Source organism: Chrysemys picta, chromosome 7 (genome assembly GCF_011386835.1).
Source record: "Chrysemys picta bellii isolate R12L10 chromosome 7, ASM1138683v2, whole genome shotgun sequence".
NCBI classification, from domain to species: Eukaryota; Metazoa; Chordata; order Testudines; family Emydidae; genus Chrysemys; species Chrysemys picta.
The window spans coordinates 3,330,914-3,351,075 of record NC_088797.1 but is presented as its reverse complement, the minus strand read 5'-3'; the positions used below and the strand labels follow the sequence as shown (position 1 = coordinate 3,351,075).

The window sequence follows — 20,162 nt, the reverse complement described above, 5'->3', positions numbered from 1 at the left end:
CCTAGATTACCCCCATTCAAAACCCTACACCAAGTCCTTATAAATCTTCTTTCAATGCCCTTTCAGGTGACTTCTCCAATGAAGACTATTCCATCCAAATAGCGGGAGGTATGGGACATGGGGAACCCACAAAAGCCTTGTTTGTTTTTTTATAATCCCCTCCTCCTTGCATAGTGGATTTCATTGTCCTGTGTTTATTCAACCCTGTGCTCCTTGATGAGGCAATGGGGACGATTTTGAATCATCCTTGGCAGCTGAATGTGATACCTTGGCAGTGATGTTTGCAGGTTGTATCTAATAGGGATGAGCAACTACACTGTAGATTTTTCTGAGCTTTTTTTTTTTTTTTTTGGCCTTGCAATCAAGCTGGATAGTTTGCAAGACTTTGTGTCCCCAAATCTTGCAAGAACTTTAGAACCTAAGTGCAGAGGATTAATGTCTTTCACATAGCCTTGAGTGGGTTAAAATGAGATGGGACTCGGATCCATTCAAGTTTTTCTGTCTTCTCTCCTCCCTGAGCCGCGGTTACATACCTCATTCACGTGCACTAGACGGCCGCGCCTTCGTCTGCTTCGCTGGCTGCGTCTTCTGTCTGGGCCTTTCCTCTAGTAAGACTCTGACCTTCCACCCACCCAGACAGCTTCATTCTAACAGACAGTCATTTGTCTTTCATGATGCCTCGGAGTGCTCTGCCTGGATCTAAGAATCCACTGATAATCTGCTCCTGCAATAACAATGACTTTTGTGTATATAGAGTGATAGGTTGTTGCTAGTTCCCATTTGTGTATTCATTTCCTGGAGGTTAAGTGTATCTTTTAAACTCTCCTCTGTATGTAGCGACCCTGTGTGACTCTCCATCTTCAGCACATTTGCACTGCACTGTCCCACATGCTGTGGGTTTTGCTTTTTTTTTGTTCTGCCACCTGGCTAGGGTAAGATTTAGGTTTACACATATAGTTGAACAGAATATTATAAATCACTTGCCTTACAGGTGTAAATTGTTAGATGCAGTGATGCCATGTATTCCAATTATAAATCCATCAGATTACTAAAGCCTAAACTCTTCATCAGAGATTTATCAGGCTGTCCCTTTGTAGGGTGCCAGTCTGATTTCTGCCCCTGCCCGCAAACCCAAGAATAAGATGGTCCTGCATGTTTTTGTGGAGATAGTTAACTACAGAGCAGACATAAATTATAAGTGCTGCATGGCAGTTAATTATATTTTTGGCAGCTGTTAATATTTCTGAGACTCCTTTCACACATTCCACATTTTATTTCCTGTGCCATTATTAGAATACCTCCATATGCTTTGTTTAATTTTGGATTGTAGTGTCTTGTGTATGTATATCTCAAAAAATGTCTAATCCAAGGTAAAACTGCCATCGCTAGAATCTGATAATTAGAGACCTTGTTCTCAGTATCCTCTTGGCTTAAGGAACAGAGGCAGTGATATCTAGATCACCTCCTATTTGCTAGCATCTTGAACTAGTGTGGTGGGAAAGAAATTCACAATCATCTTTTTGCTTCTTTGAAAACAAATGGGGAATTTTACTAAACTTTCAAAAAATTATATGCAGCCCATTTGGGGAAGCTGGCTGAGCTATTAATAGATGAGACACAGGTTTCCACTCATCTACTGTAAGTGTCCTTGGTTTTAGGCCTTGGAGGTAAAGAACATCAACAGCTGCAGTTGTTCCACAGTGAGCGCTGAAAGAACTGCTACGCATTGCTGCTCAGGGCTGTCTTTCAGCAAAAAAATGTTAAGTTTGTAAAGAATGTTTTGGTTAGAAGCACAAGATGATCTGGCCTTTCAGGTAACCGGCTGCTTTCAGGATTCTCTGTCTGATCTGAGCTTCTCTTTCCTATTCCTTCCGCACAATATCCTTCCTCCCTTTCAATTTTGCACACTATGGATCAAATCCTAACTCTTGTTGAGAACGGGGGCAGGCCACTATGCAGAGAGGTCACGCATTATTCCACAGCAGTCGGATGGATTTGGGAGCTGGTCAGGAGAGAGGTGTGGTGTGATTTGTGGGGCTACAAACTATGGATTTACTGGCCAAACTCCATTCGGCACCTAGTGACCAAGTCCCACACTGACCCCCTATGCGAAGGCAGGTTGCTCTGGCTTTGTACCTGGGGAGGGGTGGAAGTGACAATGTAATCCTAGGAGAAGGCCCACCCCAGATAATTATGGACCATAATTTTGTGTTTCCCCACCCCACTAAGCACTCATGACTCTCAGTATGTAACGGTTGTGATTTCAATCAGGCAGGCACAGTGGCTTAAAGTTTTGGCCTGGACTTCGTGACTAACGGGACTTAAAGATTGCATTGTCTGGGGCCATCTCAGCTTGCTTTTGAGACAATTGTCTTCTACTCAGAAAATAATTGTGATAAGTATTATTTATGTACAAATTGTTAAGCCGTGGAAGTCTTTTGTATCTCTGGATTTATGAATGGATCTAATTGTTCTCTGTGTTTGGCTATGTTTAGCTTGAGATATTCTCTGTCTAAAATATTAATGCATATATTGAAGTAATGGAAATATATAAAGCCCATGGGCAGCATGTGCTATGAATCATGGGTTCTTTTGTAAATTTGTCTGTATTACATGCTGTAGGGATGAATAGGACACTTCTTAGTGCATTGGTTACCCTACCTGCTCTCTTAGAGGTGCTTAAAGCACCCCAGGTTTTGCAGTCCTGATGCACTGATATCCCTTGATTACTCTAACTGGAGCTACAGGTTATGCTCAAAGACCAACTGCATGGGGAAAGAATCTTAACTTTGGAATAGTCTGCAAGAAATAAGCGACAAGTAATCTGGATTGTGGTAGAAGATCAGCACTACCTAGTTACTACTGCACTAGGATTCTTCATTCCAATCAAGGCATAAAGCACACTTGTGTTCTTCAAAATTCTTTCTGATAAAAGAACTAGAACAGACGATTCTCAAAAGAGAGGCATGTGTTGAAACTGCTTTCTAGTACTAATAGAAGCTGCAGGTCTTAGATCAGAGAAGACTAAACACCTAAGTGAAGCATCAGCATTTATGAATGCTCATTTCCTGAGACATCCAAGTGAAGAAGCAGTACAGTTTTCATCAAGTGACTTGAAAGATGCTTGGATTCTGCAGTCCAACAACTACACAGCAGGTTCCAGAGATTCAAGATGGGGCCCAGCGTTTTCTTCTACATAGTGCTACCTACTGGTCATAAATTGTGGAATCAAGTAGGACAATAAGGGAGAAAAAACTCTTTCGTTTAAGCCTGTAATGGAAAAAACTAAAATACGGCAGAGGTTAGCCAAGAGTCTATCCCCTTGGTCCCTTCTCCCAATTTTTTTCAATGCTTATCTAAACTTGGGCAAATCATGTAAGGTCTACTCTTCCCTACAGATCATTTCCTTTCTGCCACTGAATACAATCAGCTCTGTAGTGGACTTCCTTTCTGCACCCAGTTACATCCTTCCCCCCTTTCCTTTCTTTTGAATTTGATTTGAATGCTGTTTTGTCCCCAGTAGACCCACCTCTAACTTTAATTCGCATGATGGAGTCTCATCAGATATTGTGGTATTTGCTGGGCTGACAGCTGCCTCGAAATTTCACAAGCACATGGGAGATTCCCTTGGGTCAACGCTGAAAATTTATATTGAGTGTCTCTTGTTCCAAGGAATCACTAAAGTGTGAGATCTGAAGATGGAAGCTCTAGTCTAATAGAAAACCCACCATAAATTCTGCAAAATGGGGGAACTTTCTAGTGCAGAACAAAGGTGAAGTTTTGTGGTGGTAAGTTGTGGGGTTTTTGTTTGGGCTTTTTGTTTGTAATCGAGACCTTCAATGATTTTTGGAAAAATAGATGGCCCAAAATATACTGTTTCACTTGTCTGTTGCCAGGTCAAATCCAACTGAGATGGGTAGTGACAATGGACTATCTGCCGGCTCTTTGACATGTGCTTTGGTCTCAGCCCATTTTCCAGGGCACAGGTATCCATATAATAAAAATCACCACCACAATGTGCACAACCTGCCATTTGTTTGCATATGGCAGAGGGACCCAGGAATGAATGGGCACGGAGACTGCTCTGACTTTCCAAAGATGTTTCTTTTCAGGATAGGGTTTAGTTACACAGATGGGAGTAATATGAGGATGCATGTGCTGTGTTCTGTGCTGTACCTGTTTGTGCTCAAGGATAACAGTCCAGTATTTTTCACAAGCCCTATTTCTGTGTTGGGGCTGGGACAGTTTCTGAACCCATTCATCTGTAAGCCTAGCTTTGATAATTAACAAAATGGCAATAATTAGGACGAGGAAACTGTGGGTATGTAGGTTGCTGGCTTTCCCTGTTGTGAAAATCCTTTAAAGGAAACCTCAATTTTTTTGAATGTTTAAAAATGTCATCAGCTATTTTAAAAAGTCAGTGGTGTAGAAGCTTTGGGGAATATTTTGCAGCACTGGTGCCTATTCCCTGTAATGGTATAAAATGAAGTAAACTTAATGCTAATTCCCATGTTAAGTGTTTGCAATCAAGGAGAAACAATTCTGATGTGACCCCCTTGAAGATGTGGATTTTTCATTCTGCATTTTTGACAGTTGTTTTGGTGTTTATTCCTCTGTTTGTGATTTTTTTTTTAAACTGCAGATGAGATTAATATGGACTTTGAGAAATAATGCTGATTATTTAAAGAATCGCGCATGATAAAATATCTCTTTCTGGGAATTTGTGTTCCAGTAGATTAGCATTATTGATCATTCTCTCCTCACATACTCTACAGATGATTTTAGAAATCTCAAACTATTATTCTTTCTTGTCTAATATAATTACCAGTACAAGGAATAATATAATTAGAAGACAACAAGGATGCATTCTAATTGTTCTAATAAATTATGTTAATGCTTTATGCTTGCAGATAGGTTCTAATAAGAAATCATTTAATAGAGTGACAGCTTGTCTTTTACTGCCAGCAAAATAACTTCAGTTTCATCTGATTAAGGAAACAGGTAGCAGACACTGCAGTAAAACAGTCAGAAGGGTTTGGACTCTGGGTATGGTGTATCCTAGGTAAAAAGCTCAGTTAGTTGTTTCCTAGATATAGTGTAGATTTAAAAAAAAAAAAAAGAGCTTGTAAGTTACCATAAACTCTTTCAAAATGTATTTTCCTACTTTACAAGCTTTTAGTTTTGGTCCCAATATATTGTTATGAGAGGGTTGGATAGTTGAGGAGTGTGAACACAGGACCACACTGTTTAATGTGTGATGCATTGCCCTTTGAACACTGCCTGATACCTACAGACTTGGTGGGCCGTAAGGAATAGATGCAAGGGGCTAACTTCTTGACAGAAGTTGATGGGGCTGTGCTCACTTTCACCAGCTGGAAATCTGGGCAGCACAGGCCAAAACTGTGTAAAACAAAAGAATTGAAAGAAAAGTATGAAATGAATCTAAAATTCCAGTAAACTCATCAAGTCAAAAGTGTCTTTCCTTACATACCAACGTTCCACCTGTCTGAGAACACCCTCACTTTAGCTTTCCCTTTTGATTATGAGCTTTCTTCCTCTTTCTTTTAAAGCTGAACTTGACTGGCAAAAGGCCAGTCAGGTCCAACAGACACTCGTTTCTTTTTCAGAAGGAGATGGAGTGCTGAAAAGCTCACTGAACTATCCTCCACATTCATTCCAAATTAGATGATGTACTGAAGGCAGCATCACTTTCGTGTGCTATCATTATGTCTCCAAGGCAGAGACAAGTGCCTGAAAGATGTATCATTAGTAGCATTAATAGGCTCTATTTTACTTTTAATTGTTGGCAACAAAGGGTAACAAGAACTTTGAGCATTAATAATGTTTTACATTATAATTTAGAAACCTCTTCCCCAGACTTTATTACTTACTGCCCTTCTAGTTTTTCATGAACTGCATGGTACTGGCTAGTGGAATTTCATCAGGACTTAAGCTGCTTATGCTTCAGTGAATATGCAAATATGTTTCACTTGGACTGTACAGGTCCATCAGCATAAAGTTTTGGAGATACTTAGGGTGGGATGGGGTAAGGATGGTGATGAGAGGGATTTAGTGATGTTTCTGTAGGGCAACATAGACTCTTCTCTAAATGTTTTGCAAAGACCACAGTTTGAAGACCCACAAATGACACAAAATAATCATTGTTCAGCACCCAGCATACTGGTCTTTAAATACTCTGACAAACTGTCAAAAGCTAGGGAGTTTTTAACGCGTGTCTGAATTCACGGCTATCTTACACTAAGTTAGTGCCATGCTGTCTCCCGTATTGATCTCGGACACATTGCAGTGTTATTACAGATCTGTTTAGAGGCTATGGCTGAAATCAAGGCCTTGTTGTGTCAAGTATTGCGCACACACACCCTTAAAGACTTTCCCTGGCCTGAAGAGTTTACAGACTGGATAGACAAGACCAGCAAAGGGTTTGAGGGGAAACACGAACGATGAAATGACTCGCCAGAGGTCACACAGCACGTCAGAGACACAGGTAGGAATCACAGGCCTCCTGACTCCCAGTCAAGTGCCTTATCTAGTGGACCACACTGCATCTCATGGCATAATGCCAAACCCTGAAGTTTGAATTTAGCCTTGAAGGGACACCATCAACTTAAACTGAATAATTAAAAAAATAAGTATATGTTCAGGTTGCACATGTGCCCAGGAATCCCTCTGCCATAGGTCCTGATCCTGGACTAGGATCCCTGTGGGCAGACCCTTGTCATCATTGACTTCAATGAGACTCTGCACGGCCATAAAGGTCCACCTGTGTGGATCCAGTTGAGGCACTGGAACCATGTTTTTTATTTTTATAATGATTTTCTGACTCCTGTTGCTGTGTCCCCCACAAAGAGAAGGGGAATCCATAGGGGCACTATGTTTTTTCTGAACGTAGATTAAAGCATTTACTGAGCAGGCCCAGTCAAGTACACAGCTTAAGTGAAAGACCAAATGGTAACGCAGGCCAGCCAACAAGGAGCCATTGAGTTTTTCCATCCTGACAGACCATGGTTGATCACTGTGCTGCTCATACTCCATGGAACTTTCTACTGTGCCTTTGTGCATGAACTCCCACAAGAACTAAGGACCATCAGAAACCTCCCTGCCTTCTGCCACAGGTGCCAAGCTTATTTCTTCAGCCTGCCTTCTCCAGCAAAACACAGAGTAACCTGGCAATGAAAAACAAAACAAAACATCCTGCCAAACAAACCGAAAACTCTACCAGCCCAAAACACTCTTGTGCGCACAATTGTGAGACACAGAACAAATGTGACAGATGTTGATCGCATCACTCAATGCACCATTGGAAGGTGCTTAGATATTATGGTGATGAGGGTGGTAGAAGAACCTATAGAGAATAGAATATACCCATTTGCTGTCAAAGTACAAATTAACTTTTTTCAGTTTCTTTTTTTCTCTCTGATATTTTTCAGTTATAGTAATCTTGGGTATTGTAAGAATGGGAGGCAACTTTTCAGACTGAACTGTGGCTTTTATATTGAAAGCCATGTTAAAATGTCCTTGATATTTTTTTTTCATGGTCTTTAGCATATATACATATACATATTCTATACATATACAAAGCTTCCCCCCCCCCTTAGGTCATTTATTAGAATTAAATAAAAACAGAAAAATGTTTTAAAATAACAGTACCTTTTTAAAATGCATAAATACTTACAGTTATAACATATATTGTATAGGATTATTATTTACAGGGTGCCAGGTGCCTATATGGGCTTTTTAATTGATTCAGTTTAAATACATAATTCAGGATTTTAAAAAAATGATTTGTATAAATGTGCTGTAAAATTAAGCATTTTTATATGCATATGATAAATTTAGTAATAGATTTTAACAGCTCATTGAGGACATGGTATCTTAATCCATTTTTCATATCACCAGTGGAATAGAATGTTATCACAGGTCTCTTGGCATTAGGTAAATACCAAGACATAGTAGAGACATTTATTTTCAAAGCTGGAAATATTTATCCTCTGATGGTGTTCATGTACTATTCTATTTCTATTAAACCAAGTGATTTATGTAGTTATCATTTTGGCTGATAGGTCTTAAAGCAGTATATTATTGTTCCTGTCTCATTTCTAATTAATTCACTTCAGCCAACAAGAGAACATCTTCACATGAATATGGAATTTTAAAAGTATATTTGATTTCTATAAATATGCTTTAAAATAACTTCTGTCAGCAAATAAGGGTTCACCAACTAGTAGTTGGATTGTCTGGCACATACTCCATTGGTTGCACTGTGACGTTAATGGGTACATCGCTGATCGCATGCTGTTGCTAGTTTTCAGAGATGGATGTTAACTTGTTGAATGTCAAAAGGTAAGGACCATAAAAAGCTTAGGAAACTGATCAGAAAGGGATGTTGCTCAGAGTCTCTGGCTAGACTGTTCTAATGCAGTACACTCTCTCCTACTCTGAATGTTTGAAGCAGATTAAAATTATTTACTTTTTTTGGAAACCTCCGTCATCCATCCCTGAAACAATAGCTTATCCTTGTCCTGCAGAGCATCTTATTCACAGGAGTTTGGTTATTGGAGCCAGTAATTCCTTTTCTTAAGAAAAGGCTGTAGGATCTGATCCAAAGCCCCCTGCAGTCAATGGAGGAGTTTCAGGATAAGGCCTAGTCACAATTACAGGGCAAAGAGTGCTATAGATCTTTCAGTCTGTCTTGAAGGAAACCCTCATGTGAGAGGTCTGGCTTCCTGCACCTCACTCTGGATGGAACCACATGGTTCTACCGCGGTTAACTGGATCTCTGTACTGCAGCCCCCCTGTTTGTGATCCATGTTAACCCAGAGGCTCAATTGGGTTTGGCAGCTGTAAGTCCTTTTCCTCTGTGCCAGTATAAGTTTGCAATGACATAGACATCTTTTGGCAAAGAAATACTACTTTATTTTGAAGAAACTGTAACACCGCAGTTAGGAAACAGAGTTAAAACAACAGAGTCCTATATGCCGCTTGTCTTATCTAAGCGTAACCTCTCTATCCATAGCTCATGTAGGTGCAGCTTATTCCAGCCCTCTCTTTCTGAGTATGAGGGTTGGTACACATCTCCACAGGCTCTCTTTTTGTCCCGGTCAGTGTGTGCTTCAGCTTCAGTCTGCCAATAACCCTTTCTCCCCCTCCTGTTGTGCAGGGCAGAACTAACTGGCCAATGTCTTCTGATCTCTCTCCTCAATATTGGTGACACAGCTGTGTATCTTTGCTGGTACCAGCATATCTACAGCTATTAACCTGGCTATTATGCTTGAGTGTAAGGGAGATGCTCCTTACCTAGGTCGTTGTTTTGCCTTTCCTACTTTGTTTCTGTCAACCCTCCTCATTTTGATCTCACTCCACAGCAAGTAATCCACCATCATAAACACAAAAATATGCCCAGTATTCATAAAAATAATACAAATATTTCCCACTTTGTCACAGACCCATAATAACTAATTCAGTTACTACTTAAGGCCACTCTTGAGGATATGAATTCTATGGTATCTTCAGCACTGTTAGAAACTTTAGATAGTTCACTGCTAAAAATTTACTTTGTTTTGGGTTTTGTTTGAGATCTTTTGCCAATTTATGCATTTCAAGTTGTGAGCAGTTGATTTTTTTTTTAAATGAGAAGTATACAGAGGGTCAATGAATCACAAGCTGTGATTCCTTCACACATAAGGAATCAGGTCCCATATTTAAGCTGTGGATTGTTATCCTGGAGAATAAAGTTATGCTGAAGTTCAAGCTATTGGTTGGACTGTCCAATTTTGATAATACTCAATTATAAAAAGAGAGTTGCCTCCACTTTACTAAACTACGCAGTAGGGATGCTTACATGCACAGACTTGATGGAACTGGGCATGATCCCATGTAGCAGGCAACTTACTTACCGAGGTTAGTTGTAGGAAGCATGTTATACCAGTGCTCAGAAAACTGCACTGGCTTCCTATTTGCTTCCAAGTTCAATTTGGGTATTGATTGACTCTTGGTTGGTAATACACAGTGATCTTTTAAAGCCTTATGTATTCTGGCTCTTGTCCGCTTAAGATACTGCCTTGCTCCAAATTCACTATTCTGACAGCTGAGACCAGCTGATGTGCTGTTCCTCATGGTTCCAATTTTCTTCTTTTTTAGAGGGGAAACCTGGACCGATATTTGCTTCCTCTGTTCAATGAATGGATTGAGTCTGATGACCTCCAGATATGGTATACATTTTGAGTCATCTTTTGATAGGTCCTCTAGGAATTTCATAGTTTCAATTGTGGTTAAAAGAAAAAAAGTGTTACTCTGATCAAAAAAAATACAGGTTCAGAACCCTTTTTAGTAAGAATTCATAAATAATTGTTGTTGTTGTTTGTTGTTTCTAAGCCAGAATTTTGAAAAAGATTTAGCTGAGTGGGTAATGGTGGTTAGAGCTTTGTGTGGAGATGAATATTTCTAGATTTGTGAAGGAGAAGGGGAAAGTGAAGCCGGAGTTGCTCACTGGGGTAGTATGCACCTTGTCACTGCAAAATAATAATCTGTCCTGGTGTATGGTTTGATTAACTTTCCTTTTTACCTTTTTAATTAGCTATTCCAAGGAAGAATTATGAAATATCTAAGTTTACAGCTAGACATGAAAATGTCAGGTTGTTCCTGTAATCACAGGAAGTCATCACAGGAAGTCCTTGAAATAAAAAAAACTATTATTGAAGTTGGCTTTTCTTGTCAAGAAGTTTCAGAATGCTTGGAATCAATACTGGCATTTTTTAGTTAGCAGTACTTCAAAGCAACATGTACAAAGCTTACCTCAACATGTTGTATAAATATACAGTTTCTGATTGCAGGTTAATTCAAAAAGCCATTGTTTTGAACTAAAGGTGAGACATCTGAATATCAGTTTTAAAACTACATTTCTTAACATAATATTTTGGTAATTGGCCCATTTGACAGTGAAGGTTCTATTTAAAGAAGCTCTGCATTGCTGCATTTTTAATCTTAACAACATGCTACTTTCATTCCAAGGGACTTTTTTGCATTAATTCAGTGGAGTGAGAATATGGAGAAATCAGGTGTATTGTACCCTTATTTATTTAAAAGTGAAATGAAAATCACTTGTACAAATAAATTACAAATTTGAGGATTTGTCATAAACATGAGCTTGAAAATTGCAAATACACCTCTACCTCGATATAACGCTGTCCTCGGGAGCCAAAAAATCTTACTGCGTTGTAGGTGAAACCACGTTATATCGAACTTGCTTTGATCCGCCGGAGTGCACAGCCCCTCCCCCCTAGAGCGCTGCTTTATCACGTTATATCCAAATTCGTGTTGTATCGGGTCACGTTATATCGGGGTAGAGGTGTACATTAAATACAATTGATGAGCAATTCTTCATTTATCTGTGAAGCCTTTAGTGCCCAAATTCCTTTTTCCTACAAGAGCTAGCAGCTTCTTAACACACACAATCCCATTCTGAAAGCGACTGAATGCTGTCTACTTCTGTTGACTTCATTTTGCGTTTTGAGGGCTCTCAGCACTTTGCAGGATAAAGTCTTTAAAGCAGTGAAGGGAACACAGGAAAATAGATATGCTAGAGCTCAAAGAGAAGGTATGGGCTTGATGCAGGAGGTCATATGGCCTGTTACGCAGGAGGTCAGACTACTAGATTATGGGGATCATCCCTTGTGGGCTCTAATCCGTAAATAAGCAATCTACAAGCCTAAACGCATTTCCATGGCTACTGACCAGTTACCTATTAACAACCCTTCATCCTGTCTCTCTTCCCTCCTCGAGTCCTGCAGGCAGCTCAATTATATTCATAGCAATTATGCACAAACTTGCATCAGCAGAACAGACTCCCAAACTCCAGATTAATCACTTAAAAATAATTCAACATTACTACTTGTGCAGTTTAAGAAATCCATCTGCATGCATTATCGAACTGATAACATTAGCTAGTGTTAACAGCTGACTTGTAGGAATGAAAAGGAAGATGGGAAGTACGGTCTAGTGGTCTTATTTTTCTGTAAAATGAAGTCCACTGCCATATGTCAGGGGCATAAAAAGGGAACAATGTAAATAAAGATAATATTTATAAAAGATGCATTGCTACTGCTGATGGTTTTATGGAACTGCACTGGGTTATGGTCTGTCTTCATAGACTAAGTGGTCTTCCAACTGTATTTATGAGGAAATATCTCACAATTCATTTGTTCAATCTAAAATTCAAATGTTTATTGCAGTGTGCAACTGCGTTAAAGGTACTTACTTAAACAAATTAAATGATTCAGTGCAGTAGCTTTGAAAAGTCTAATTTCCATGCATGGAATCATTTTTATAATCATGCACACAGACAAAAATGTAAATGTACCTAGGTAACTTATTCAAAACATTTATGTTGCACCCTGTTTGTTTTATTGTCAGGAGCCAATCCAAAGCCCAACTGTAGGTTTTTATACTCTTTCACAAATGTTTAAATAATGTTCGTTTTAATACTGAAGCAAGAAAATACAAAATAAAGCCATAAATACAAAATTAACTTTTCCTTGGCAGATAGATTACTATTGGGCTCTTTGGAGTCCACACGGTTTGTATTTATGGAATTTTGAAACCCCTGACTTTGTGATTGCCTATAACTGCTCCTTTTGGAGCCATTAGGGTCTTTCATATAAATACACATTTAAGATACTTTAGAAATCCAGATGATAGACCTAGTAGACTAGAAAAGCACCTTTTGGGTATTCAGTGTATGTAATTGAGATTTCTTCAAGCTCTCATGTTGCTGTTCAAGTTATATAAACATAAGGCTAATGTATAATGTAAAAAGTATTAATTTTATTTTCCTAAATACATGTCAGTGTCACGAATTTAATCAGTCACACTAAAATGAAGATCCAAAAACTTGGTAAAATTGTACATAGTAACGAACGTCTCAGTCCTTCAAGCACCTCTGAATGTGAGTAACTCTGAATTAAAGAGGTAGTCTGGTTCAGTTCAATGGTTTAAAGTTAATTCGGTGCACACGTGTTTGCAGGGTCAGTGCCTTAATGATGCAGTAAGCTGCTGCTGCAGTTAGAGGTGAAAGTATTTGACTACAAATTCAGGGGAAAATTGTCATGTCATTTGAAGAGGATGAGGCTCTTCAGTTAAACAAAGGAAGATGACACGCAGAAGGGGAAATGGCTAACTATCCGAACCTGTTGTTTTCCTTTGGGCCAAATTTAGGGTCCATTAAAGTTCACTGGACTTTTATCATTGACTTCAGTGGACTTGGATTTGTCCCTTAGTTTGTACCATGCAATTCACAAATTCAAATCCTAGAACATCCGGTGCTGTAGGGTGGGCATTTGTGGTCCTGAGTTTTGCTTACAAAGTCATGAGTATATGGTTGTCTGTTTGACTGACTGTATGGGACCATTATGCAGTGATGTAGTATAGTTCTTTTGGAGGAGAGGGGGCTAATTTCAGAGCAAGTTGAATAAAGTACAGGCAATAAGGGGTGGTTTTTGCAAGAACTGTAAGTTCTGTATGGCAGGAACTGTATTTTCATGTATTGTGTTGAAACAAATATAGTCTCTCTCTCTGCTCAGTGTGGACATCAGTAACAATGAGACAATACAGATTTTTAACGTTCACAAGTTGCAAACTAAAAATGTTCGCACTCTTCCCCCCACCCCACCCCAAAATATGGTAATTGTAACAATTAAAAAACAAAACTCCACCATTCAGGTTGACAGATTAAGTATCTTTTATTTTACTGTCGTCGTCTTCACCTGGATGGTAGGCTCCCATCAAGCGAGGGAAATAGGCCACATACCATATTGTATGCCAACCTCCCTGCTCCATTTTTATGTTAGTGTTAGATATTAATATTTACAATCATACTGCACTTGAGGCAGGATTTCTATTTAATTCAGTATCCTGCCTGCTCTTTGGAACAGAGCAGATAGGCAGAGCACAGGCCAGCATGATGAGTGTGTTCTTGTGAACCAAGAGAACACTGGTGGGTGTAATTTTGGGTTTATCAGCCTTCAAACTATTCCTTTTAAATACAGTTGTAGGTCACGTTGTGCATGGAAGGAAGAATGAGGGGGTAACTTTTTTTTTGAGAGAAGATCTCAGTGCTGGTATGAAAATATATAACAGATGAAACTTCAACTACAATTCTATGTCTTGCGGAAGAGACTGTGAATGTGCCACTTAGATGATATGAACATTAAATAGATAATGGAAACAGACATGCAAACTTAGTGGTGGCAGATGACAGAACAAGGAGCAATGGTGGGGGAGGTCTAGGTTGGATATTAGGAAACGCTATTTCACTAGGAGGGTGGTGAAGCACTGGAATGGGTTACCTAGGGAGGTGGTAGAATCTCCATCATTACAGGTGTTTAAAGCCCGGCTTGACAAAGCCCTGGCTGGGATGATTTAGTTGGGGATGGGTCCTGCTTTGAGCAGGGGGTTGGACTAGATACCTCCTGTGGTCCCTTCCAACCCTGAGATTCTACGATTCTGACGTCCAAAGGGTTCTAAAGCAGCTGCAGAGACGTAGTTTATCATAGGGATCCAATCCAAAAGGCTATGGTATGTTTCGGTGAAATGTGAACACACTCACAAACAAATGTCCTGCACATAGTTGTTTTTTGGAAGAGAAGTACGGGGCCTAATTTGTATTTAGACTGCAATCCTAATTCAGCCCTAAGAAGTCAAGCGGACCAGACCTGGTTTCAGGCCTCGTGCACATCATAGACTGAACCATTTACAAACATTTTTAACATAACTCCTTCCAAATTATTTCAAGGTCTTTGCTTCTCCCATTCCTCCTGGATTTCATGCAGAGGTCCTCCGAACACCAACACTCCCTGGTAGTCTGTGACCCTGCAAATTTAAGTCTAATAAAATATAAATTGCATTCAGGCCATTGTTTCCCCCCAGGGATATTGTTCTCCTCCTCCCATGGTCTGGTCAACCCCACAGTTATCCAGGAGGGGATATTCTAGAGCTCCCACCAGCTACTGGGACAGACTTCAGTGCATCAGACATTGTTTAAACAAATTATGCTGCTGCAGCAGGCCATTAGAGCCCTTAGATTCTCTGTAGTTAACACTACGGCTTTGTCTACACTGTGGACCTTAGTGACACAGCTGTACAGTCTCTTGTGTAGGCGCTCGGAGAGAGAGCTCTCCTGCTGGCATAGCGCTGACCACACCAGCACTTTTGTCAGTGAAACCTATGTTGCTCAGTGTGTTTGTGGGTTCTCGCCCCCCCCCCCCCCAATTCCTGACTGACCCAGGTTTTACTGACAAAAGCAGTAGGGTAAAGAGAGCCTAAAATGCTTAGATGCTCAATTACAAAGAAGGGTTGGTGCTTTATTTAGATGGCATGCTTGTAATCTTTTCACTCCATTATTAATAGATGTTTTTGAATGTAATCAAACCATGGCAATAAACAAATGTATTTATTTATTTATTAAATAAAATATCCGTGCTAAATTCCACACCCCAGCAGAAGCCATTCTCCATTGATGTCTCTTAGCAGCTGCTGCTTTTAAGACTTATGCATAAATGTGCCATCTTAACATACATGAAATAAACTTTAAACTTTTTAGAAAGGTTTATTGTGTTTTTCATCTGATTGAGATGCTATTATATCTCCTTCCCCCTCCAAAAAAAAAAAAAAAAAAAAAGCAGATGTGCCACAAATATTTTAGTGGCTTAAAATCTTTTTGAAGGGTAGATATAACTAATAGATATGACAACCAAGTTCTGATATATTGCTTGGCTTTGTAAAAGATTAGCTAAATGAAATGAACTTAGAAGAAAGTGAAAGGATTTTTCATGCTATTTAACAGCTCTCATTCCTGAATGGCACTGGATTGCTTGGGCACTTTACAGATGATTCTCTTCTTAATGGCTTGTGGAGATCATCTGAAGCGAGATGAAGGTTAAATCCTTCATGACCTGTCTTAACTAATATAGAATCATAGTGATTTGACTTGTTCACAAGCAGCCTTTAATTTTGCCAACTAAAGATAGGGGTTAGCTCGGCAGCTTTTGAGGTTGCTAATTAAAAGTAACCTAAGATAAATTCCAAATCTAATCCAGTCCGTTAACCAACTTTCATTGTAAACAAGATTAATCTGAATATTCTGTGTGTGGATAGAAAAAAAACATCTGATCAACAAAATAATCAAAGTGTACAAGTGGGATTGGTTTTATAGACAAGATTCTAAAAATCGCCCTTTCCTCATAGTGGAGCAGAGCTGGCTGCCTTCTCCCAAGAATGAAACACCAAAACATCCCTTTGATAAATTTAACCTTCTACTAGTCAAAAGGAATTACACAGAGGATTGGATTAGTTTGCACCAAAATGGCAGGAATCTTCCAAAAATTGCTGATTATGGGGTTGAGGAAATCCAGATTATATCCCCAGATTCCTCACTACAAATTCTTTTCCTCCTCTCCCTGTTTCAAACGACACACATTGAACACCGTGCTGTACTATCACCTGTAGTCTGTATAGCTTTCAGAAACAAAGTTAACTTAAACCAAGTTACTGGGCAAACTGGTTGAAACTACAATAAAGAAAATGATCAGACACATAGATGAACATAATTTGTTGGGGATGAGTCAACATGGGAAATCCACTCAATGTGCAGCAGCAGTCAAAAAAGAAAACAGAATGCTGGGAATCATTAAGAAGATTTAAAACAAACAAAAGGAAGTATTTCTTCACACACTGCACAGTCAACCTGTGGAACTCCTTGCCACAGGATGTTGTGAAGGCCAAGACCATAACAAGGTTCAAAAAAGAACTAGATAAGTTCATGGAGGATAGGTCTATCAATGGCTAGTAGCCAGGATGGGCATGGATGGTGTCCTTAAACTCTCTTTGCCAGAGGCTGGGAATGGGCGATGGGATGGATCACTTGATGATTACCTGTTCTGTTCATTCCGTCTGGGGCACCTGGCATTGGCCACTGTCAGAAGACAGGATACTGGGCTAGATGGACCTTTCGTCTGACCCAATATGGCCGTTCTTATGTTCAAGTTTCCATATCAAGTGCCTCTGTTTCCCTTCTTGCTTATGATTATGACAAAGCATTTTTGTTTAAATAGGAAGCTAAGGGCCTGATCCAAACCCCATCGAAGCGAATGGAAAGACTCAGGTACATCAGGCTCCAAATGACTAAATGGCACAATTCCTTACCCCTTCTCTGTGCAAACACATTCAGGCCTATGCCCAAGGAAAGGGGGACACTTTTGTGGGAACTCCTTTTTGAAATATTGGCAGCACTTCACCACGCCTGCCACAATCTAGATTAAATTCAAGAGGCACCTCATAGCTTCTATAAAGCCGTTTGGTATGTTCACCCTAAACAATCTGATTTGCCATTTGAGGTAACTTGATGCTGTCGTGCTTGTCTCAACGGTTTCTGAAGGTATCATGTTGTGTGGCTGTTGCTTGGCTGAAGAGGTCGAGGTTGTCACAACTCCACCACATTCTTAATCCTGGACCATGTATTCTTTTGTTTTCAGTTATTAGCCTGATATGGCATTGTAGTGGTGGCGCAGTTGTCCTTCCCCCTCTGGCTCAGAGGAAGGCCACACTGCCTCGCTACAGGCATCCTGTATTGTTATTCTATTGTACATCTTTCAAAAAATGCCTTGGTATGAAAAAACTGTATGAATAGTCATTGCCAATATTTCTGTTCAGATTCCTGCTGCAAAATGTAGCATTAAATTGCTGACAGCCCCACAAGATTATGGAATGTATTTAGGGAGACTTCATAACAGCAGCATCAAATGCCACATCAGTGGCAGCCAATACTACAGATTTCCACAGCGTTTGCAATAAAATTTCCCATTAGTGAATTGTGGGTTCATTAGTCACCCTGGCTCAGATACTTATGTCTCCTCGTTCATTACTGAGGGGCCATAGTCATCCCTGGTGTTACTCCATTGAAATCAATGGGATATTAAAGTGTTCAGCACCTCTGAAAATTGGCCCATTGGAATTAGATTCCCAATCTAAAAGAGTTGGGCTAAATAGTAGTAGTACTAATATGATTTTTGGTATTACCATAATAAATGTAATCTAGACGCAGGGTCCAGTTGTGCAGAATGCTATACAAACAGGCCTCAATCTTGCAAAGACTTATGCATGTATTTTTAAGTTTATGCACCGTCAATATTCACATTGTGAGCTGTAAAGCTAAGCATAAGAACAGCAATACTGGCTCAGACCAAAGGTTCATCTAGCCCAGTGTCCTGTCTTCCAACTGGGGCCAGTGCCAGATGCTTCAGTGGGAATGAACAGAACAGGTAGGGTGATCAAATGTCCCAATTTTGTAGGGACAGTTCTGATATTTGGGGCTTTGTCTTATACAGTGCCTGTTACCCTCAACCCCCATCCCAATTTTCCACATTTGCTATCTGGTCACCCTAAGAACAGGGCAATTATTGAGTGTCCAGTCCCAGCTTCTGGCAGTCAGAGATTTAGGGACAGCCAGAGCAAGAGATTGCGTAATAGCCATTGATGGGCCTATCCTCCAGGCATATGTCTTTATAGGAGGGACTCTGTCCCTGCTCCAGAGGGCTTAGTAACTCGTCAGAGAGGACAGACTTAGGAAAGAACTATGGGGCCTGCTTCTGTAACCTGTAGTTTCCTTGCAGCAATGTATTGTCTAGCATTATTTAATTAGGAAACATCAATTTGTTTATAAAAGAATCTGAAACCTGACAGATCCAGACTTGGTATTTTTGTTTTAAAAATGTGTGTTTTGATTCAAAGTTCTGGAACAAAGTATTTTCTGACGTATTTCTTTTTTTTTTAAAGTAGGCAAGTAACCATGCATGTTGATGAACTAATCAACAGTAATTGGTACCAAAATCCATATGTTCATTTGGACAAACCCATCAGACTGAAATCAGTTACTTTTTCTTTTAAAAATGTGTATATGCATCCTCCTCCTTAAGCTCTCTGTCGTAACTCCAATACTCAATAGGTGACTTGTTTGTACTGTATGTTCTTCACACCCAAGAATTATAACGCTGTGCTATGAGGCCAGACCATAGCTACTTAATAGAAATTCATGCAGGTGACAAACAATTGATGGAGATTTACTAGAAGGAGTTGAAAGTCTGCATGTAACCTCTGACAGCATTTAAAAATTGTATACACATCTGTCTGCTTTAGTTTTAAATAAGGTTTTTCTAAGTCATGAGCTGAGGAGTGAATGCAAGTGAGGCCAACTAAGGTCAACTAAATGACCATAGTGGGATAATTCTGTAAATATATCTGAAATATTTTCACTGTTGTCTTGAAAATTGATCCATATGTAGTATATTCTTACACCAGGTGCAAAAGCTGTTTTTAGCTGGTCAAATTGCTCGGCTGAAAAAATATGTTCTAGTTTTTGTAGGATGGAGGAAGGCTTTCAAGGGTAGAATAGGAGAGTCTAAGGGCTGGTCTACACTACCGCTTAAGTTGATGTAACTTACATCACTAGGGGTGTGAAATACACCCGTCCCCCTTTGAGCGACGTAAGCTACATCGACCTAAGCGCTGTCCACATTAGTGTTATGTTGGTGGGAGATGCTGTCCCACAGCCATAGCTTCCACCTTTTGCGGAGGTGGAATTATGCTGACAGAAAAGCGTTCTCCCATTGGCATAGCGCATCTTCATTAGACGTGCTACAGCAGCACAGCTGCATTGGTGCAGCTGCACTGAAGTGCGGGAGTGTAGCGTGCCCTAATAGTATGGCGTTTCTCTTTAATGCGGTGAGACGGTCTTGTTTCTTTTTTTTAAAAAGCTTTTTGATTAAAGGGTGAGGGCTTTTTTTTTTTATCGTTTTTACTCTATAATTGCAGTAGTATTTCTATAATCGAGGTATTAAGCCTTCCTGCCTGGAAAGGGAAGAACAAAGAGGCACATTTTATTCATTGCTGTAACTTGAGTCAAAATTGTCCTTGGATATTTCAAGGCCCAAGTGAGCTAGTATAACTGTTCGGGGCACTCCATTCTAGCTTTTTGCATGATCTCTGCTACAGGCTTTCCCTTTTGTAATAAATGTAGGCTTACCATCACTTCAAAGAGTGAAGCATTGTGGAAAGTAATCCCTTCTGAGAATTGGTGTCCTGTAGAATGATTTCCT

General features: G+C 39.7%; 1 protein-coding gene across 9 annotated transcripts in view; it reads left to right on the top strand.

Annotated features, from left to right (window-relative positions):
- Positions 1–20,162, top strand: part of FHIT (fragile histidine triad diadenosine triphosphatase) — a 1,007,374-nt gene that overhangs the window by 231,334 nt on the left and 755,878 nt on the right. For 2 of the 9 annotated variants that reach the window (XM_042850013.2, XM_065550630.1), the window contains one exon: positions 10,159–10,229. The exons of the other annotated variants lie outside the window; for them this stretch is intronic. The gene's annotated coding sequence lies outside the window, so the exon portion shown is untranslated. The remainder of the gene's footprint in view (positions 1–10,158; positions 10,230–20,162) is intronic. 9 annotated transcript variants of the gene reach the window in all.